The sequence below is a fragment of the Garra rufa genome, chromosome 2 (assembly GCF_049309525.1).
Source record: "Garra rufa chromosome 2, GarRuf1.0, whole genome shotgun sequence".
NCBI lineage: Eukaryota > Metazoa > Chordata > Actinopteri > Cypriniformes > Cyprinidae > Garra > Garra rufa.
In genome coordinates this window covers 27,427,347-27,450,531 of record NC_133362.1, presented here as the reverse complement: position 1 = coordinate 27,450,531, position 23,185 = coordinate 27,427,347, and the positions used below count along the sequence as shown (strand labels likewise).

General features: G+C 37.4%; 1 protein-coding gene across 2 annotated transcripts in view; it reads left to right on the top strand.

Annotated features, from left to right (window-relative positions):
* ndst2a (N-deacetylase/N-sulfotransferase (heparan glucosaminyl) 2a) overlaps positions 1–23,185 on the top strand; it is a 160,634-nt gene that overhangs the window by 114,897 nt on the left and 22,552 nt on the right. For both annotated transcript variants that reach the window (XM_073835059.1, XM_073835060.1), the window contains one exon: positions 5,194–5,282. The gene's annotated coding sequence lies outside the window, so the exon portion shown is untranslated. The remainder of the gene's footprint in view (positions 1–5,193; positions 5,283–23,185) is intronic.

The window sequence follows — 23,185 nt, the reverse complement described above, 5'->3', positions numbered from 1 at the left end:
AGTGATCGGCTGCACATTGCTTTCATATGCCATTTTTAACTACCACATTCCTATTTACGATCATTCTAGTATCATGTGAAGGCAGCATCAGTGAAAACAGGCAGAGACAATCATAGCTTTAGCAACACTGGTAACACATGGTACTTACTTTGTCTGGCGGTGATGTTTGCGTATAAAGCGTTGGGTATTGATCCCCAAACATATAGGTGACTTTACCGAAAATGAAATTTAACCACAGTGTCCTCAACAGCTCAGACAGGGGGAGTCTATGGAGACTCCTATGTTTGTTGGTGCATCCTGACACACGACCCTTGTAATGCCTCTTTAGTGCTGACATTTTATATTTCCAGCAGCTACAGCAAGAAAACAGTAATGGCAGGCTGCTGCTTCTCACTCAGGGCTAATAGGGCAGGGATTGTCACAAAATGGGCGGGACTATTTCCCTAAGATGATGTCATCGTAAGGGGAAATATGGAATGGCAAGTTTAGACAGACTGTTTATGATTTAGTGGGATTATAGAAAAAATAGTGGGTGGATTTGTACCTTTATAGGCTGGTTGTTTTCATATTCTGTGGCCACACTACTGTGTTTAAACACCATTTAAAAGTAATTTTTTATAATGGGTCCCCTTTAAGAAAACATTTTAATGATATCTTGAATGTTTTAATGTTTAAATACAGGAGAGAAAACAATGCATGTATGAATAAGAGATTGGGGAAAGCATATCATGAATTGCCTGAATTTGTCACAGTATAGCAAAGTACTATTCTAAAATAATTAATGGAAGAATTTATCTATTTTCTTTATGCAAACAGGGGTTGAAAATAATTTTGAAAATAACTGGAGAAAGCCAAGGACTGTATAGAAAACAGTGAAATAAATTGCAAGGAGAGGCATGTAGTGAGGGTAGAGTTGGGAGATTGCTCACTGTTGCTAGTGGGAATCCTCCAGCACTGATAGTCATGCTTTGTTTAGTTTCTTTATCAATATTGAATTAGTCAGTGGAGAGTGGAACATGGCTCTCACTGGGACTTTGACACTGTGCAGAGGTTGCTTTGTGTGTGTGGGAAGAGCAGATGGGATGAGTAGTGTTTAACTACACGTCATTTTTTTGTTACTGTTTGGATTAAAAGATGTTTTTTTGGGTGGATCAGTGACGTCCCTCTTCTTTAACCTCAGGTTGTTATTAGTTCATGTTCTTTTTAGAATTACACATTTCGTTCAAATTAGTCAGTGGGTTATCTGATAACCTAGTGAACTAATCTGGTCTGGTTTTATGTTTGCCTGATCTCTGACTTAGTTCTTAAATGGGCATTTACTAATTTGCTAAATTCAGCAGCACAGAACACAGAGGTCTTAAGACGCATTTTAAAAATCAGACTACTTTTTACCTTCTACAGCACTTTGTCTTGCAGTGCTCATGGCGGGACGCTTAAACAACGTGAGATGCAACACAACGACCTAGGGCTGGACAATAATTCGATATCAATATATATCGCGATAGATTTTTATCAATAACGGTGATACGATTTTTAAACCCATTTCCGATGTTTCGATATACATTTGCATATGTATGTATGTATGTATGTATGTATGTATGTATGTATGTATGTATGTATGTAATTTTATACATTAGCATTTGTCACTGAATGACGTTCAATGCTCAGCCGTCAGAAAGAGCAGAACAGACACGCTGCCAGTGCTCAGCAGTAGTTGGTTAAGCTCCATCACGGAAAGTTTTAGCTACAAAATGTGTACCCCTGACCGAAATACAGATGTGGATGAACAAGCTTCCACAAGTAAGAAGGCAGACGAAATAGTTGATAAGAGAGGAAAGACTAATTCAGTGGTGTGGAAGTGGTTCGGCTTTTTAAGTTCAGATAAACTCTGCCATTGGTAAGTTATACACAGTTCATGCAAATGTTAGCCATAATATCAGCGCTGACCGCTTCAAATAGATTTTCAAAAAGGCTTTGACATGTTAAATAAACACAGTCAAAATGTGGCGCTGTTTTTTTTTTTTTTTTTTTTTTAATGAATGTCTAAAAAGGAAACTTTACTGTATTCAAAAAAGTTTGTGTCATTTTCATTTAATTTTTACTATAATTCCTTATGAAGTAATTCATGACCACTGCGCTACTTTGTGTCCAAATGTTACCAGGAAAATGAGGGAAACAGCACCTCCTTCTGGAAGAGGATTAATAATTAGTTTTTGGCATTATTTTTATTATGATTTCTTTCCCCCTTTTTAAGCGATTTTATAGGGAATTAATTTAGTCTTTAGTCAAGACATACATATTTGTATAGATTATTCACAGTTCTCTCAATTAAATAAGCCTGTTCTAGTTTAAATGGAAATATATTATTGTTAATAAGCTGAGTCTGAGAGTTTTATTTATTTGATAGTTTATTTCACATTTCTTGTTTGTAAAGGCTAAATACAAATAAAAATTGAACCTTATTTTTTTGTACTATTTTTATTTTTAAAAAAAATTATAATTTTAATAGGAGGAGCCTGGAGGTATTATAGACTTTGCAAATTCAGTTTGCAGACATTTGTAGGTACAGACATCCATTGTGTGCATCCTCGGCAGTTTTTTCCTGAGGCTTTTTAATATTGTCCATATCGATATCAGAATTATATCATATCGACCGAAATTAAGAAATATATCGTGATATAAATTTTTGCCATATCGTCCAGCCCTACAACGACCGAAGACGGTCAGTCTGTATGTTTATGGCTGTAGCGATGGTGCTTTAAAGAGGATGAATATAAAATTGCAACCCTTTCTTAGGGTGCAACATCACAGCACACTTTCAGAATGCTAATTAAAACTTAAGCACTAAAAATATCACAAAGAAAAATCGAAATAAACCAATCAACTAGTTGATAGTCGATTTGTCAGCATCGTGGCCCTTCTCTACTCCCAAATGCAGGCGTGTCATTAGTTGACATCCTGGTTAAGTTTTTCTCTCTTGGTCCTCTGAGAGATCTGCGTCTTTCTGAGATCCATTAAACTTTAAACTCTCAATCTGCATCAGCAAGAACAAAGGCTTCTTCCTGTGTACTTCCTCTGTTGTCTTTTCTGCCCACCCTCCTCTCTCTGTCTCTCCACGTGTCCTTGTTTTCTCTCTCGGCCTCCTGTCGTGCAGTACCAGCCAAAGAATAAAGCTATAGCACAAATGCACTCACAGACAGCAGATGCATGCTGGTTGTTGTGAAGATCACCATGAGGTGCTTTTGAAAGCCAGATTTAAACTGTAAATCTTTTTCACTCTTCATACTGTGAAGTATGCATTTTTTCGTGAGTCCAGTGTATGTTGGAGACAAGTGTCACATAGCACTTCCTGTGTTTACAGGTATGTGTGTGGTTATGGGTGAGGATGATTGACTAGTAACCAGCTATCTAACAGCCATCTAGTTGGTTAGGGAATATGATTTTTTATTTATGCTTTTGAAGCATGATTTAGGATTTGCAATGTCTCCATGAATGTTTTAGTACACTGCGCTTTAACTTTCTCCGGAAAGTTGCGTGTCTCAATTCATCGTCTTTAAAGCACCGTTTCCACAGCTATCAAAGCAAATTCACCTTCAACAGATAAAAAATGATCTCTATCAAGTCTCAGATCGCCTGCTGTGAGCAATGATCTGTTATTATGCAGAATCCACAGGTGTTGTGGAGATTAAAGGACAGTATTAATGGACCACAAAACCAGTCTTAAGTAGCACAAGTATATTTGTAGCAGTAGCCAAAAATACATTGTATGGGTCTAAATGATCGATTTTTCTTTTATGCCAAAAATCATTAGGATATTAAATAAAGATCATGTTCCATCAAGATATTTTGTAAGTTTCCTGCCGTAAATATATCTAAAGTTAATTTCTGATTAGTAATATGCATTGCTAAGAACTTCATTTGGACAACTTTAAAGGCGACTTTCTCAGTATTTTGATTTTTTTTGCACCCTCAGATTCCAGTTGTATCTCAGCCAAATATGGTCCTATCCTAACAAATCCATACATCAATAGAAAGCTTTTTTTCAGCTTTCTTATGACGTATACATCTCAGTTTCAAATATTTGGCCCTTATGATTGGTTTTGTGGCCCATGGTCCCATATTTGTAACCCTGGACCACAAAACTAGTCTTAAGTAGCATGGGTATATTAGCAGCAATAGCCAAAAATGCATTGTATGCGTCAAAATGATAGATTTTTTTTTAATGCCAAAAATCATTAGGATATTAAGTAAAGATCGTGTTCCATGAAGATATTTTGTACATTTTCCACTCTAAATATATCAAAACTTAATTTTTGATTAGTAATATGCATTGCTAAGAACTTCATTTGGACAACTTTAAAGGTGGTTTTCTCAATATTTAGAATTTTTTGCACCCTCAGATTCCAGATATTTGTATCTCGGCCAAATATTGTACTATCCTGACAAACCATACATCAATGGAAAGCTTTTTTTATTCTGAGCTTATTTATATTTTTAAGAAAATTGACCCTTATGAATGATTTTGTGGTCCAGGGTGACATATTTGAGCTTTGGATTTTTTGAACGCAGAGTACAGATTGGCCCGCACATTAAAGAACAAGATGTTTTGTGAAATGAAAGGTTTGAGTTATTCAGCCTATAAGTGCTGTGCTTAGCATCTATAAATCCCAAAGAAATGCATCTGTTCAGAGTCTGGTGGATTTGCCAGAGTCTTTTTCTACATGACTTTTCTAGTACTGACTTGTCAACTAGCCATTCAGGCAGTCTTCCGACTACTCGATTAAAAATATGTATGCACATGTCTCATCCACACTTTGCCTTTGGCGAGCTTCAATGTCTGAGATCAAATCTCCTATTAGAGAGTCATTAAAAGATTTTACCTTCACCTTTTTTTGTAGGATTTCTTTTTTATTTCTTGGATCTCTCTCCTGTCTGAATGTGAATGGAAGTGTGACGGACTGTAATTGGTCAGAGGGTGGGTTCTTATCTGCACATGGTTTGTCAATACATGTACATCAGCACACAAAGCGCTTCAGTGATGTTCAGATCGTAGTCTAGGAGAGAAGAGTGGACCGTCTGAGACAGAGACACCTCGCAAATGAGAGAGTGCAAATATTGACTGCAAAAGTGACGCAACTGCGCAGGAGTCATCTATCAAACCCTCACTGCGTGTCCTCTCTGTTCTCATTACAGGTGTCTGAACGCACGCTGAGATTCACACACTTCCACCCAGGACAAATCAACTAATGCACTGACTGATTCATCAAGACCAGCTGCAAGAAGTAAGTGTTGTTTTTGTTGGTTGTTTCGATGACTGATGCCTGAAATAATCCTGAATTTGTCAGTCAGCTATGGATAATTGGCCTATTTTTTGTCATTAATTAATTTATTCATTCTTTCATGAACTATTTAATTCATTCTTTTTTTCTTAAATGTGATTGTTTCTGAAGTTTACAAATACAGTAATTCACAATAATTTGTTAAATGTTAAGTTAAAAAAAATACACAACCAGTTCCTGAACAGTACGATTTGTAATGTTTTTTTAAAGCCTCATCTGCTCACCAAACTTGCATTTATTTGATCAAAAGAACAGCAAAAACAGTACAATCTGGAAATATTTTACTATTTAAAATAACTGTTTTCTATTTTAATAAATTTTAAAATGTAATTTATTCCTGTGATTTCAAAGGTGAATTTTTAGCATCATTACTCCAGAAATCCTTCAGAAATCATTCTAATATTTTGATTTGCTGCTCAAAAAAAATTGTTGAAAACAGCGGAGTAGAATTTTTTTCAGGTTTCTTTGAATATTTCTCTTTTGAACAATTTAAAGCATCCTTGCTAAATAAATTTATTAATCTCTATATTTTCCAAAAATAAAATAAAATAAATTATAGACTCTTGAGAGAGAGCTCTAGAGAGCGTTTTGTTACCAAAGCTTTTTATTTCAGATAAATGCTGATCTTTGGATCTTTCCTGAAAAATGTACTTTTTAAAATATTGATGATAATAATAATAAATATTTCTTGTACAGCAAATCAGCATATTAGAATGATTTCTGAAGGATTATGTGACACCGAAGACTGGACTAATGATGCTGAAAATTTAGCTTTGATCACATGAATAAATAACATTTTAAAATATGTTCAAATAGAAAACAGTTATTTTAAATGGTAAAAATATTAAAAATTTTTACTGTTTTGCTGTACTTTGGATCAAATAAATGCAGGCTTGGGGAGAAGAAGAGACTTAAATCTTACTGTTAAAAACTTTTGACTGGTGTATAAATACATTTAAGAAGAAATATAAATTTTTTTTTTTTTCTACATTTACATTTTACATTTACATTTACATTTACATTTTGTGATGGTGCCAGAAAAAATATCAACATTAATATCAAGTAGAAATCTGGCAAAAAGATAATGCTATTTTTCTTCTTCTGTGCCCTTGTTTCACCCTTATCTCATGCCTGAAACTTCTGATTTCACTCTTATTATACAGTACACATCTGATGCAGAAGTAATAGTGTGAACCTTGCACATCACTCATTTTTATCAAATTTATCATCATTATTCATTAGCACCCCATATCAAAACAATCTTCACCTCTCACTTCCGAGCGGCTTGTCGGCATGGTAACGGTCTTAATTCCACTACGGTGAATGAAACTCACTCAAGTGTTTTCCGGCAGTCCTCCAGAGCAGCTATCCAAACCTCAGTGTGACTGATCCGCACAAACGCTCGGGGCTCAGAAAGTCAGATTTCACTTAGCCGAACTAGGCTTTTCTTTGAATCTACTTAGTATGCGTGTGTTTGAATTGTGTATTGAGCCTTAGTTCACCTCTTGAGCTGGTCAAATGTAAATGCAATTGACCCCAGAACCAAGAAGAGCTTTTATGTGTCTTCCTCGAGCGACTGCACACGTTCACTTCCAGGGCAGGTTATGGGCCAGACCTCCGTAGAGAATAGAAGCTCCCTAGGTCTTTGATGTCGTCCTCTGTCGGTGTGAATATGCAGCCGGGATCCCATTAACACTCACCTACGTAGACGCTGGAGTCTGCGTTTTATAAGAGAGAGACATAGAAACCACGAGTGCGGGGAGATTATCTGCTGCCTGTGTAAAACTATCTTGATTTGATATTGTTTGCTCAGTTGAGATTGCATCAGTGTGCGCATTTGTCGACCTTTGTCAACGTCTGCCTCTCTGTTCCTAGTTCTTATTCACTCTGCTTCTTTATTTTCAATGTATCACTGACAGCTTGTGGGTATTAACTCTGGATCTCAAATAATGAAAGTGACTTGGCACAGTAAGAGAGACTTTATGTAACTGTATGAAAAGACACTGAGAGCTGCCTTCTGTTGTTCGTGGTATACTTACAGTCTCGTTGTCTATGCTGTAAGTAATGCCAATAACCCATCCATTGAATGGGGTATAAAAGAATTGATTGAAGCTGAATGGCATTGATTGCAGAGCAGGCAGAGAGAGATGAGAGCATTACTGTATAGAATCAGGTGTATTGTGCAAGAGGCGCTCAATGTGCTCCTCGTCCCCCTCTGAACTCTGCTCAAACAGAATATGAGCTGAATTGCTGAGCGCAGCTCTGTCACGGTAATGACACAGGCTTTCGTGATCGATGACTCTCTTAGCCAATTGGAGAGCTGTCATTTTTTGCCCTCCCCTGGCGCTGATTTGATTTAGGTTTAGACTGTAGAAAATGAGTCTGAGGGAATGTGGGGACTTTTATTTCATTGCGACGTAGAACTGGGAAAAAATAGATAGATTTTCTAACTAAATACAGCCTTAATATATATTATGTGATTTGATATTGATTCTTAACATCCCTGGATGCCTACAGTAAATGCTTAAAAAGATTCATTTTTTTCTGTTTTGCTTTTATAATAGATTTTAACATTTCCACTTTGTGAGTCTAATAATAATTAGGCACTTTTCAGTAATGAATAAAAATGGGTATTGTTGCTTACCAGCTTTCATTACAGTCAATTGCTGGTGAGTAACCCTATGTAATCAGCTTGCACCAATTGGCTGCTTGATGTCAGAAGCGTTTTTATAATTTCCTGTTTCAGCAGCTCTTATTAATTTTCAAATTGCATCAATAAAACTGAGAACAAGTAGCTTGTGGCTGCATTTAAAATGGCACAAAAAAACAGATCGGATTTTGTTGCACACGTGTCAACACAAAAAAAATTTTTTTTTTGCATCTGATCTGGGCCATTTTCAAATGTAGATTTTAATCGGATACATATCTGATATCTTGACATCTGACCTACAGTTAAAGTCAAAAGTTTACATCCCCTTGCAGAATCTGCAAAATGTTAATTATTTTACCAAAATAAGGATCATACAAAATGCTTTTTTTTTTTTTATTAAGTACTGACCTGAATAAGAGATTTCACATAAAAGATGTTTACATTTAGTCCACAAGAGAAAATAATAGTTTATTTATAAAAAAAAATACCTGATTCAAAAGTTTACACCCCCTTGATTCTTAATACTTTTTTTGTGATAGTTGTTAAGTCCCTTGTTTGTCCTGAACAGTTAAACTGCCCGCTGTTCTTCAGAAAAATCCTTCAGGTCCCACAAATTCTTTGGTTTTCCAGCATTTTTGTGTATTTGAACCCTTTCCAACAGCGACTGTATGATTTTGAGATCCATCGTTTCACACTGAGGACAACTGAGCGACTCATATGCAAATATTACAGAAGGTTCAAACGCTCTCTGATGGTTCAGAAGGAAAAATCATGCATTAAGAGCCGGAGGGTAAAAACCTTTAGACAGAATGGAGATTTGTACTTTTTTCTCATTTTGCCTAAATATCATATTTTTTCATTTAGTACTGCTCTTCAGAGGCTACATAAGATCTCATTAATTATCTCTCTCTCATTAATTCATACAAATTTATTTAAATAAATATCATCTTACCGCTACTTTATTTCACTAAAGAATTCTACCTCCAACGAGCTTTAGATAAAAAATAACAAATGAAAATTACCGGCCTTATTTTCCGGTCTTTATCTGTTCATTCAGATTTTGTGCTGTAAAACATCCATGACAGCTGTTGTCCAATAATAGCCTAATGGCCACTCTACGTAATTTATATAAATAATTTTAATAGCATGGTTATTCAAAACCTGAGGGTCTACCATGTGCATAGTAAAGCGATCACTGACATTTTTTTTTTAATTATTGTAAACACAGATATCAGATACCAGATCATGTCTAAAGTGAGTGTATACAGGCAGGCCAAAAAATTGAATATGGTCAAAAGATCGAATCTGTGCAATGAGACTTGCCGTGTAAATGCAGCCTATGTTGCATTACATTGTCTAGTTAAAGATCCACTGAAGTGCCTTGAAACACGCAGCATTATTCTATGTGGTGACATAATTTCAACTGAAACAGGAAGACAGGATGGGGCATATTGAACAGCCCTGCCCCTTTTTAAATAATAGTTTAAATAAAAATTTAAAAAGCTGATAGCTTTTTGTTTATATCACAGCTTGGGCCAGAGCCGTTGACCTCGGTAAAGCTGCATTTGACGGTTTATGACAGCCACAGTCTAATAGAGTCCACCTTTAGATTCAATAAAAAACTGTTAAACTGTTACTAAAGCAAAACAGTCATTATAATGATGCTGAGAAGGATGTGTAGTTTGAAAAATGTGTCATTTGTTATCTCTTCTACTCGTTAGTGCCATTTGTCTAACTGTTTCTCCTCCTAATCTCATCCATATGGCTATAAAATATAGCATTCTGTGTAGAATTCTGTCATCACAAAATATTAACCGTATCATCACTACCTTTGGTGTTATAGTTGTTACTCCGATTTATGGCCATTTCTATTATTTTTGAACATGCTAATACTACCTATACTGCTACTACTACTTATACATTATTATTATTATTCAGATTGTCTTGTTCTCATTTCTCATTTATTATCATTGTTGTTGTTTTTTTGTTGTTTTTTTGTTGTTGTTAGTATAGTTTTTTGTTTGTTTTTGTTTTTTGTTGGTATTGTTTCTGTTGTTGTTGTTTCTGTTTCTGCATTTACCATGTATGTTTTTGCACTCCAAATAAAAAAAAAATAAAAAAAAAAGCATTCTGTGTAGAATTCAAATGGGTCCAATATGTTTGGTCTGTACCGATTCACGCATATGATCCCCTCCGTCCTATTGTGTCTCTGGACTGGTGCCGTGGTTCGTGTGACACAACGCAAAACCAGACTTCCTTCGCCCCAGTGGAAAGCATATTTATACCGTCTGAAGCGTTCCCTATCCCCTATATACAGATAATGCTAAATCTGTGAACAAGTGACCGATTTCTGGTGCGTCTATTTATAATGTTGGGGGCGGGACGCTTCTGATTTTAGAGAGCAATTTGATTGGACAAAGTTTGATGAGAAACTGAAGTGCAGAGTGATGCCATTAAAATGGTTGATCCATATAGGTAGAGTAGAGGTAGACTGTAGGTTTTGAATGTTTATATCTTGTAAATGCAAATTTTGTCATTGTTTTGGAGCATGCTAGCTTACAGATAACTTTAAGGCTAACATATTCGTACTAAAATACAAAAAACTCTTTTTTTTATTTTTGAGTTTTTTTAATTACTTCATGTCCATCAAATTTAAGTAAATTTGACCAAAATGTTATAAAGTTATTGTAAAAGTAATCCATATAAACATAGAGGCTTAAATGTGCTGGCTTGACGCACAAGAACTAATTAAGTTTTTTACATTTCACATTTTCATTTACCAAATTTGATTTGCTCTATGTATGTGCGTTGAATGATGTTTATATGTGAATAAAAGCCTAAATTAAATCTGTTCATCATATAAAGCAATAATGTGTCCTCAGAATAATTCATTTAAATTTAATTTAAAATGTTTTTATAAACTTTTGAAGCATTTTGGTGGAATGGACTTTCAAGAGAGGGACAGAAGTCTCTCAGGTTTCATTAAAAGTATCCTTATTTGTGCTTCAAGAATGAACGGAAGTCTTATGGGTTTGGAACAACATGAGGATGAATATGAGTCATGAGATGACAATTTCATTTTTGAGTGAACTTGCCCTTTAAATTTTCCACTATTACAAATATAGTTGCTGGAAAAAGTGTGTGACTAACACCTACAACCTCATCTCATTGTTTGGACTCCAGGTTAGCTGACTCCAATTAGCTTTCGGAAAAAGTCATTAGCCTAAAGATACACATACTGTACTTTCCCACCCTACACTGTGAAATGTGTACACAGTGTGCCTTTTTAATCAGTTCATGTGGACTGTTTTTTAAATTGTTGTCTTGACCTAATTGAAGATCAGATCAAATTTTATGACCAGTTTATGCAAAATCTTTTTTTTTTCACGCACCCCTGAGCTCAATCTGCATATCCCTAAGGGTTACAGCTATAAAGATGTTCACAGAAACTCCTTATCAGCACACTCCGTGTGTGTATATGTGTGTTTATGTAGTGATCTTGCTGATTGTGTTGCCTGTGTGTGGGTGTACAAATGTGTATGAATGCAGACATACTCTTGCGAGTGGGCATGTTAGTGTACTTGAATGATTGTCATTATTCGGCGAACTCTGTATTCTGAGTGTTTAAGAGAGAGAGGGGGAGAGAGTATAAATGCTTCAGTGTCCTGCTCAGTGAAGCTGCACAGTGACAATGCTCAACAAAAGCCTGTTCCTCTGTGTGTCCGTATATGTGTGTGTGGTCCCAGTGGTACCATCAGCTCTGCCAGGAAGAGAATCGTGGCCCCTGAACCTTACCCCCACCCCCTGTCTCCTCTCCTGTCCTCCTTCCTGCTCTGTGCCAATTAAGCGAGCACCTTACCAACTCGGCGTACCTCCAGAAAGACACCTTCCTCACCTAGACGTTGACACTCAGCGTGAAGGAGAGACGTTACCTCATATCGAGAGCTCGGTTGGCAAGATGTTGCTCAAAAGGTCCATTACAGATTTTGATTTGTCTAATTCAGACCTCCCCGTAAGAAGAGATTCATTATTCAGAGTGGCCTTGCATGCACATCCCCTCAATTGTATAATGCTGTCTGCCTGTATTTGTGTGGCGGAGAGAAAGAGGCCGAGTTTAAAGGCAAGTTTGTGCTTGTGGGGTCCTCTAGGACTTTTGTGTTGCACGGTGGGATTGATCACGGCCTGAATAGAGGATACTGGCAAGCGTCTTCCTCAGACAGATACAAAGTGAAAAGATAACTGTAGAGAGGTTGTGCCAAAGAAATTTTAATTGGAGCAAAGAGGCATTCTGGTTTTTGTTGTGGATGTGGGAGGGTCCTAAATCCCAGGCCAGGAAAACAGAATGACAATGCGGAGTAGAGAAAGAAAGTAAGGTCGCTCTCAGATACACACGTACGCCCCCCGTTGCTTTTTCTCACGCCTACTCACACAAATGAAGAGTTCACAGTGCCAGCGTTTGTCACTGATTGGCCAGCTGTGAGAGCATGGCTTCGTATTGAAGCCAAAGGGAGTTGTGAGCTGTGAGTTTCAAACCACATTTTTTTTCTTGCACTGTATAACTGAAGCACCTTGGGTAGAGGATGTGGGCGGTTTGTGGATGTGTAACTTGACAGCGAGAGTGGATCTATTGTCAGTTGTCATTTTGCCTCTCTCGATGTCTTTGCACAGTGTGACCAATTAGAAAGCTCTAAATACCCATGTCACGATGACACTGCTGACAGGAGCTGTTCGTGATTGGCTGCTGTGACATCTTGCTCCGAATATATCGATTTTTAGCCTTTCCTGCTCCCTCTATACACTTAACACACACACATACACGGAGACACACGCATCTCACTGCCACTGCACAGTCTCTGCTTTCTGTCTTCACACAGCAGCAGAAAGCAGTTCCCAGGCCTGTTTAAAGCACTAAATTCGGTTTCATATTGCATGCATTATAAGCGTGACTGCATTGTATGACCAAATAAAACAGCCTTAAATTTTTAAGAGCCCCTTTCACACATAATCTTTACTGGTAAATTACTGGTAAAGTACTGTAAAGAGATGATGTGTGAACAGAACCTTGTCAGAACGAATTTACCGGTATTAGAAGTTGTAACATTACCAGTAAGTTACCGGTAATGTGCTTTGTGTAAACGCAGGACAAGATTACCGGTATCAGCATGTACGTGTTCAGAACGTGCTGATGTTAGACATCTACTCTGGGCATATTGTAGCGCATTTACTAAGTTGCACAAAGCAACTCTGCCTTTAGATGCTAGTTAATAGTTTAGTTGTTAGATTCATCTAAAGCCTGTGTTATAAGTATAACAAACTTTATACATGTCTCTGGGCCAAAAGCAGATGCATAAATGTGAACATTTGACAGAAAAATTTAAACATAAATCAAAACACTGACCCCATATAACCCCTCCATGTTTACAAACACAACACCTGGAGGCGCATCTGTTTAGAAGTAATTTCCAGTCAATGATGTCACAGAATTGACCGGTATTTTGAAACTGATGTGTGAATGGCGCTTTACCGGTTAAAAGGCAGAACATCATTGCTTGTGTGAGCAGTGTATTTTTATATTTACATTATATTTCGTATCCTGGCTCGAGGACCTTTCCCAATTCCGCCCCCTCTCTTGCTGCCACTTCACTTCCTGTCTGTTCGACACTATCTTTTCCTGTAATTTTATGGCAATTTACTGGTATTACTGTGTGGAAGGGGCTAGTCTAATTTTAAAAGAGAATTTAATTAATATGTCTTGTATGAATAGAAACAGTGTTTTTCACCACGTTTGAAAGGATGAATGCAGTGGGCAAAAATGGCAATTAGAATAAAGCATATATCATCAAAGATGCTATGCAAAGTATTTATTATTGTTATTGTCACTATGGTTACACATATTCCACAAGGTTATAGCAAGTTAGAGGACTGGATTGACTGTTCATATGCAGTATGCTGCATATGCATATGCTGTTGTATCACTTTTTGTTTTTTTAGTAGCTAGTTTGTATAGTCTTTATTATAAACGCCTTACAAAGCTTAAAAAAGATGTATTTAGATCATAGGGTGGTATATAAATAAATATATATATAATTTTTTAAGACCTTTAAGTTTCTGTTTCCAAAGCATCTGTAATTAATTTTATTAAAAATATTACATATTTAATTTATTTCTTCTTTTTTTTCACAGACATGTTGTGTTGTGTTGTGTATTTACTTTTTTCTGGTAAATAATTTTTGTGGTCAGTATTCCTTAAAAAATATAAAGCTTTAATAATAGTTTTATTAGTAGTAGTAGTACTGTCATTACATTAAGTAATACATTTCTGTCACATTTTCTTCAAGTTAAACTTAACTTTTACTTTGTCAGGTTGCTGTGATGACCTTTAAGTTTCTGTTTGTATATATGACGATAGTTTTTCTCTAAAGAAACCGTGAAATGCTCTTGAAGTGATTCTCAAAACAGTTCTAGAGATATATTGAGGTGGCAGAGGCTGAAAACACCACAAGCATCACACTCACTGCGATGTATGTAGTAAACGAAACTGCGCTTTGAGCGCCATTCGTTCAAACTGAGACACAGAAAATGCAGGATTCATATTTAAATAGCATTTTTGTGGCTTAATATTTACAGACATTAGTCCATATCACATTTTGAGTTAAGTGTACTGACCTACTACTTATAGAGGTATCCATCCAGAATTGGGCATATTTTGAGACATTCTGTGTCATGCAGTAAATTCCATTTTTATGACTGAATTCCGCCCATGTTGTCTGAATCGCGGAAATCATAGGGCCCTAGTGGTATTGTGTTTTATCAGTATGTGAAGACTCAACTCAATGAAAGCAACACTCAAAGTCTCTTAATAACTTAATTTTTAAAATACAGCGTGCTCTATATTTCATCACATTGATCAAGTGTTTTCACACCGTGGCTGGTCATGGTTTTAATATATATCCAAAAAAGTGTTTGTAAAGTCCCTGAGTTCTGGTCTATTTACTTGCACGCTGTCTAGTTGCAGAAACCCATTTTGTGTGTGTGTGTGTGTGTGTGTGTGTGTGTGTGTGTGTGTGTGTGTTAAGTGCTGTTGCTGCCATCCCAGATTGAAAGGCACCTTGTGCAGTGTTGGAGCAAATTGATGAGCCACAAGGTACTGGGAAAACTAATTAAAGATGAGGCCTCTTTTTGAAACATTTGTACACTTTATATTGAAGTCACTAAAAATCCACCTTGTGCATGATTAGGACCAGTTATTGTAGGGACGCATGATATGTTGTCTCTAGATTATTGTTTTTATGGCCACTGGTGTCATTTTCAAGCACTCATGCTCATCCCAAGTATGTATAGTAGGAATTGAGTCCACACAGTCATCAATCCCAAACACTGACAGTGTGTGAGCCTAGGAAAACCCAAAATGATCTATCAGTCCTCTTTTTTTGTGACTGTGTTTGCGTAGTGCTTTTGTTACAGAAGTAGGAAGGCAGTTACTTTGTATGTCAGCCACCAGTAAGACCTCCTGCCAGATTTCGGCTGAGTGCCGCCATGACGATTGAAGGTAAGTGTGCTCCCTTCAGCAGAACTCCTTCAGGGTCTGCCTTTGATCAGAGCTTTCTGTGAACTCCTCAGCGACTCAGCCTGTTCCGGTCCAGGAGGATGGCCATTGCTAAGGACACAGTGCCATCAGCCCTCCACCCCCTGCTGCCTCGTCTGCACACCGCCAGACAGAAAACATAAAGATAGGAGGAAATAGCATCCCACTCTTAGGGCTTTTCAAGATGACTGGTCTCCTCTGCTCAGGGATGTGCTTGGTTAAAAGCCACTTCACTCACATTTGAAGGTTATTCAAGAAGTTCTAGAAGTTTCTGACTGCAAGTGCGAAGAGAGGAACTTCTTTTGAGTGTGTTTTGATGGCACGGTTTCACTTTATACTATACGGAAGAGTTTCAGGGAAAGACAACAGCAAGCTTCTCACTTTTATTTTAGGCAAGTACATTTTAGAAATGGGAAGTAAACAAGTTCTCTTCGCATAACAGACCAGACATTAAGTTAAAGAACAATCTGAGAGTTAATGGTACATGCCAACAACAGCAATTATGTTGCTGCCACGAAGCATTGCTTTGAGCAACAAGGTGAGGTGCATTAGTTAGTTTGTGCAATAGATTGTGGCCAACTCATTACAGTTTTTTCACTAAAATCTGCTTTGCAACAATACTGCGTAGTGTTATTGCATTACAATTTACTCATATTAGAATGCTAATGAGGCTAAACTCTCTAATGGACAAAGCGTTTCGAATTGGCAGGTTCTCTGTACCCAGTATACTGTATAAGGAGTATAAAACACACACGCATAAAAACTGCTCTGCTTGACTTGGTCCTGAAGGCCGTCTTCACAATACCAGAGTTCTCTGAAGTATGGCTACCTGTAAATGGGATTTTGGACCCCTGTAGTAAATGTGTTTGTTGACCTCTAACTGGTCAGGAGTGGTTGATATGAGAGAGGAAGTGTGTAAGTTGTGTGTAAGCACAGGTGAGGTCACAGTCTACATCTGCAATCTCTCTGTCCTAGATCTGCCACCAGGCCTGTCCTCACAGGTCAAAACTCAAGATGGCTTTCCTCTCCCTCATGTTTAGCAAGTGGAAACATGCTGTACTCCAAAGACCAGTGCTGTCTAAATGCTTACAAAACACTGAACACATCACGCAATCCAAAAATACCACACACACTTACTCTTATCATTATTTAATGTATATCATTACACTGGGGTTTGAGTTCACTATGAAAATCTGGGATTTAAGTGTTTATACTTAAACTTATTAATTACTTATCAAGCTGGAAATACATCTGATGTTTCAAAATTAAGCAATACCAAGTTTTAGGACTTTAAAGGTGAAATATCATGAAAATCTGACTTTTTCCATGTTCAAGTGCTATAATCGGGCCCCCGGTGCATCTGCTAACCCAGAAAACGACAAAAGGACAACACAATAACTTTGTGTTGGTAAGCCTTTTTCTGCAAGCGTGTGAAACAATGAGCCGATCAGATTTTTGCTGACGTAGAACGTAGAAAGGGGATTGTATTATATTACCGCCCCTTAATCTGCATGTTTCCACCCACAGTGCCATCATTTTGTTTAAGCAAGTGACAACGGTGTACCAGTTCTAACGCCATGGCAAATGTTCAAGCAAAGCATGCTAAATGTTCTGTCGTTGGCTGACAGAACACTATATTATAGAGTCCCAGCCTCAGAGGAGACAAGAGAGCAGTGGATTTTTAAATTTATTTACTGTATATTACGCTGCTGCCACACAGATCTCATATAAACATGCAATTTCTTTCCCAGCTGTTTACCTTCACAAACATAACTGACTGTTTTTGTAACTCCTGTGTTTTTAACAAAATCTTGTGTATTCAAGTGCAATAAGACATGAAAGAGAACTTAGTTTAGTACTCACATGCTGTGTGACAGACGCTTTCTGAAACACACACTGTAACTGTTTGTCAGAATATGATTCAAAATGCATGATTTCAGCACGATAGACATGATAATCAAAACCAACCTGGGACTTACATATTGTAAAAAAAAAAAAAGGCTTCTCTTCTTTAAGAAATAAAACAATCAAGCATGACATTGGAGAATTGCCAATTCGTGACATTGACGAAGTGAAAAGTTCAGGTTTTCTTGCTTCCATTGCAGCACAAGATGTTCTTTTGAAATTTTTGAACATTATAGGCAAACATTAAAGTCCTAATGTTGAAATACGTTATTCCATTTAACTTTTCACTCAAATGATTGTACTGAATCATATTCAGTTAGAAATGCCAAACACGATGCAGATATTAATTATTTAGATACTATTAGGCTGCAGCTTTAATACATCTTAATAAATGTATCAAGCTATATTGAGCTCTGTAGCTGTTAGTCTGGCAGATATAGTTGCAAAAGACTATTCAACCATGTCTGTAACATGTTCAACCTTGACCTTGCCACTCTTCTGGATTGATAAAGAGCTAAGCCTCGGACAGCACACTCAGATCTCTGTGTTCCCATATGAGAGGCAGCAAAGGCAGAGTTAAATTGTGTAAACAACGACTCTACTCAGCTCTCTCTCTATCCTCCTACGCTCATTCTTCACTTCCTAATGATGATACGCAGCTTGGCCTATCACTCTCTTACCGTATTTTCTTAGTTAAATCTCATTCACACCAAGAATGAAAGCTTTCTAGCAAACAACGTCATTGATTCTGTTTTGTTTCTTATACGCATGTGTTGCCGTTATGTCATCTCTCTCTTTAAATGCTTGAGCTCTTTAAAGCAGGTTGGATTCTGATTGGCTGGATGTTTTTATAGTCCCTTAGCTGGACAAAAAACGTATTGTTTCTGTGCCATTATCATTATAGTTGTGCTTTATTGGTATAGATATCGTCTTTGGTCATTTTGTCGGAATCAGTCTTTTAGCAATGTGCAGTGACAAAGAAACCGAGGGTCAGGGAGGAGTTTTTGATTTTGCCTTCTTGATAACATTGGATATAGCATTCGATTAGGAATGACTACTAGTGTTGATCTGTATAGCCACCAGACATTAAATGGCGATCCCACTTATCACACCATACAGAAACTTCTTTTGGGTCTTTTGAGATCAGGAAGGCCTGGAGGTCATCCAGCGGATGGGGTAAGCCAGACAGGTGGTCAGATTCCTCCATTCTGCCTTCAGAGCAGGCACGTGTCCCCCATCCCACACACGCACGCATGGTGGGTGGCCGGCTTTGCTGGCCTCTGCAGCATGCAGGAGCTGGAAGTTTTTTCTCTAAACAGCCATGTGTGGTGCAGCAGGGTGGGAACAACTTGATCTCGAGGTAAAAGAAGCTCAGGCGTCCTCCTTAGCTTGATCCTTGTCGCTGCAGCTTTCCTGCTTTCTCAGCTGGATCAGACCCCACCCTTCTGAAAATCTCCCAACCAAAATCTTGGCCAACTGAAATACACTCACAATTACCAGCCCAGTCACAGCGCAGTTAGCATGTGGCAACTAAGCCTGCACATTCTTTCACTCACACACATACTCTGACATCGATCACACACACTTCTGCGTCGTGGCAGTGCTCCAGCGCTTGGATTAGCAGGGATGATAGGCATGACATTCTCACCGACAATGTAAATATTTTGACACGGCCTTCCCGATGCCAGTGGGCACATCGTGGCTGCCACCTGCGCGAGAATGAGGGAGAGGTGTGTCTGACTGACTGCCTACTGCAGCACACTCTCATGACGAATAGACCTTCTAATGAGGTGCCATTTTTAATCGTTAAATATTTATTCTGCGTTAATGAGAGAGATTAGCCCTCAATATTTTTCAGCGTGGGAATCTGCTAATAGAAGTCCTGTTTTTTTTTTTACCCTTTTCCTCTCTCCTAGTAATGAAATGTTTTATCTGCTTCCCTCCAGCCTTTTCACCGTTGCAATGCTTGTTGTCGTTCCTAACAAGATCTGGTTTTTCAATGTCATTTGATGTTAATTTAACAAAGTGCGTCAGTAAGTGTTGATAAGTAGGATTTTTCTGGTCATACTTTAGTCATGAATGTCACACGTGTGTGGCTGCTAGTAAGGAGTTGTTTTTTCAGCTGTCGCAAGGCTTGTGCGACATTCAGAATTAAATTAAAAATGCCTTTCAAATTCCAATTCCGTTCTTGAATCGAGTATGCAGAGTTGCTTTTTGAATGTAAGTAGGAAATTCAGTACCGATTCTGGGATAGTTTACCCAAAAATTTAAATTCTTTCATTAATTACTCACCTTCATGTCGTTCCAAACCTGTAAGACCTTCGTTCATCTTTGGAACACAAATTAAGATATTTGTGATGAAATTTAAGAGTTTTCTGACCCTGCATAGACCGCAACGCAACCTCCACGTTCAAATTCCAGAAATGTAGTAAGGACAAATTTTTTTGTTAAAATAGCCCATGTTGACATCAGTGGTTCAACCATAATTTTATACATCTACAAGAATGCTTTTTGTGTGAAAAAAACAACAAAAATAACATTTTATATGAGTCGTGGTACTCTCATAAACGCTCATTTAAAACTGACACAGAAATCGTTGAAGTTGTTATTTGTTTAAAGTTATTTTCACACTGCAAAACATTTTCTTACTTGGTATTTTTGTCGTTTTTTATTATAAATATCAAAGAATTCTTGAATCAAGGTCAATTTACTTTACAAGTAAAACGACTTCAGATATTATGTCTTGTTTTCTAAAAAAAAAAAAAAAAAGTTACCAAACTTTGTTCGTTTTTGCTTAAAACAAGCTAATATATCTGCCAATGGGGCAAGAAAAAAAATCTTGTTTAGCTCTTCAATTAAGATTGTTTTTCATACCTCATTGGCAGATATTTTTGCTTGTTTTAAGCAAAAACTAACAATTTTATCTTTTTTTTTTTAAACAAGCCCTATTTTAAATGATTTTACTTGTCTAGTAAATGCATCTTGATTTAAAAATATTTAGATATTTATACTAGAAAAATACGAAGAAAGAAATTTTTTTTTGCAGTGCATAGCTTCATAAAATTAAGGCTGAACCACTGATGTCACATGGACTATTTTAATGTCTTTACTACCTTTCCGGACCTTAAATGTTTCAGTTGTGCTGCTGTCTGTGCAGGGTCAGAAAGCTCTTAGATTTAATTAATGGCAATTTTCATTTGTGGGTGAACTTTTAAAATGTGTATAACTAAGAAACCAAGGTTTGTCAGGACAAACTTTTAATGTTACCTTGAGTGATGGAGAGCTTTTAAAGATTTTTTTTTTTAAGTATTAAAGTTTGAAGGTTTTTGGGTCGTAAACACAGTCAGATAGATAATGAATACAAATTAGAACTTGTATATTAAAAGGAAGCCTGTTCTTGAACTGACGTTACGACAGACACGTGATCATTAAATGACAAATAAATGACCTTCTTTTTTAGTAAATTCCCAACATTATGGTAAAAAGATCATCTAATTCAGATACAAGGTATCCAGAGAGGCTACTGAATGGAGTTCAATTCTTTCAGGTCCTAAAACCTGCCAGTCATCATAAACAACTAAAAAATGCAAATTGTAAATGATCGTCCAAAGCAAAACATTTCTGGGAAAAGGAATAGTAGAAAACAGTTTAATGGATGTTTTTAGACAGAGGAATAATAGATCTAAATAGTGCTTGTCATTCTTGACATTGTCCTCCCACATTTCTTTTTGTCCATCAATACAAATGCTGCCTACATATGTATAATACTTTAGGAAAAGCAAAACAAAAAGCCTAATTATTTCCCCATTTGCATTCGCATAAAGCATCCATTACACATTTTTCCTGTTGTGTTGATGCTAATATTTATGTCGACTTTTTCGCTTCTTAGGTAGATTTCACCTTGTAATTTCATCATTTTTTCATTATCTACTTTTATATTTAGTATTGCAACAGAACAGTCTGATACAAAAGCTTGTGCTTTCTGTTTTGTTTGCTCCATGATAAACTGCATCTACAGTAATTTATTCCAAAATCATCAGGTACATCAGCTAGACTTGCAAAGTCATTTTGTTTGACGAATATACACAGTACCCGGCCTTAAAAAGATGTAAGCATGGACCTTCCTTTTTGTAAGGTCAATGCTGATTTTATTTACAACACTGGCTAAGATGGCAGCTTTCATAAAAGCCACTGTCCAGATTTGCAGACATCCACTTGTCCCAGTTGTGTTAGTTATTTAGTCTCTTTGTCCTTTCCAGTTAAGTCTGGCTCGCTAATTGCTGTCCTGTAATCCCACAATTAATAGAGACTGTGCTGCAAGCATTATCAGGAGATCAGCGGCCAGCGACAGTGAACCCTGCTGGAGCTCTTCATCATGCAGCTCACATCAGTAAATCAGCTTAGTTTGGGTAATTCCTTTTCAGTCACTCATAATACATTCTGTTTTTGCACTATTTTCAGAGGCACAGAGAGAGAGAGAAGCTGGCGTTCTCAAAAGCCAAACACAAGCGGCGCTTTATCAGCTCCGCCGCCCTCATTCTCACGTAGCACTCTAAGAAATGGACGGGTAAAATAAACACTTTAAAGATGTAGTTTAGCCACACTTCACATGGCCAATTTGAAGTCTGAATGGGATGAAAAGCAGCAAAGCACTTTTATCTCCGTCCACACTAAAAGAAATGCATAGATTTGAGAGACAGAATTCAGCATTTTTTTTAGGTTTGCTTTCTTTTTTTTTTCTTTTTTTTTTTTAGTTTTTTTCCTCTCAGCTGAGATTAGAAATGACATGAAGAAGACAAATGGTGGGGGGAGTTTTATCCTTTCTTCTTCGGTTTTGTTCCGCCTGTGTTTCATGCACTGGAGTGTGAGTCTATTTGGTCTGTTATTCATGGTGAATAATCAGAGGGGGGCAGCGTCCTGTGGAATTTGACGGTCAGCATTGTGGTGTTTGGGTAGCGAGGGCTTGACCCTGGGATTGTTGGGGCCGAGAGGCTGAGGAGAGGGTCCTCGCATGGTCCCCCTTCATCTCTTTGTCCCAAACGATTTCGGTTCAGAGAACGAGCATTGCTCTTGTCACCCTGCAGCCGCCTCAAATTCAGGGGTTCGAAATTACAGCGCCGATTAAGCCACAATCTCCAGCTGTTTGTAAAACATTTCCTTTGATTAAAAATAAGCTGAGCTTCTTTTTTTTTCACCATCCCCCACAGCTTGTAAATTCTATAAATAATTTGCATGTTAATTGCCCCACAGGACCGAATCCATCTAAAGATTTTTTTCTGCTATTGAAGCGTTTTGTTATTGTAGAAGCAGTCTGTATTTTTCACTTGAAAATTGGATGTAGCAGGTAAGCTGCAGGCTCATTAAATTTCTCCACACATAGTAGCAGTTTAAAGTGCTCTTTTTTTACTTAGTATTGATTGAAGCAGTCTAGTTTTCTTTCTTGTGTGTGTGTGTGTGTGTGTGTGTGTGTGTGTGTGTGTGTGTGTGTGTGTGTGTGTGTTTGTACAGGCAAGACGCCCATGATGCCCAGAGGCCTGCACACCTGTGGCTCAAATTCAGTGTGACCTTGGGTCCTAATGATACCCCCTCCTCCACTTTGCCCAGAGACCTTAATTCTCTGCCTATTGTGTGTGGAAGCCCCCTGCTGGTCACTTTGTGCACTGCGCCATCAGTCCTGTAAGCAAATTAGGGCTTTTTGCCAAAGCA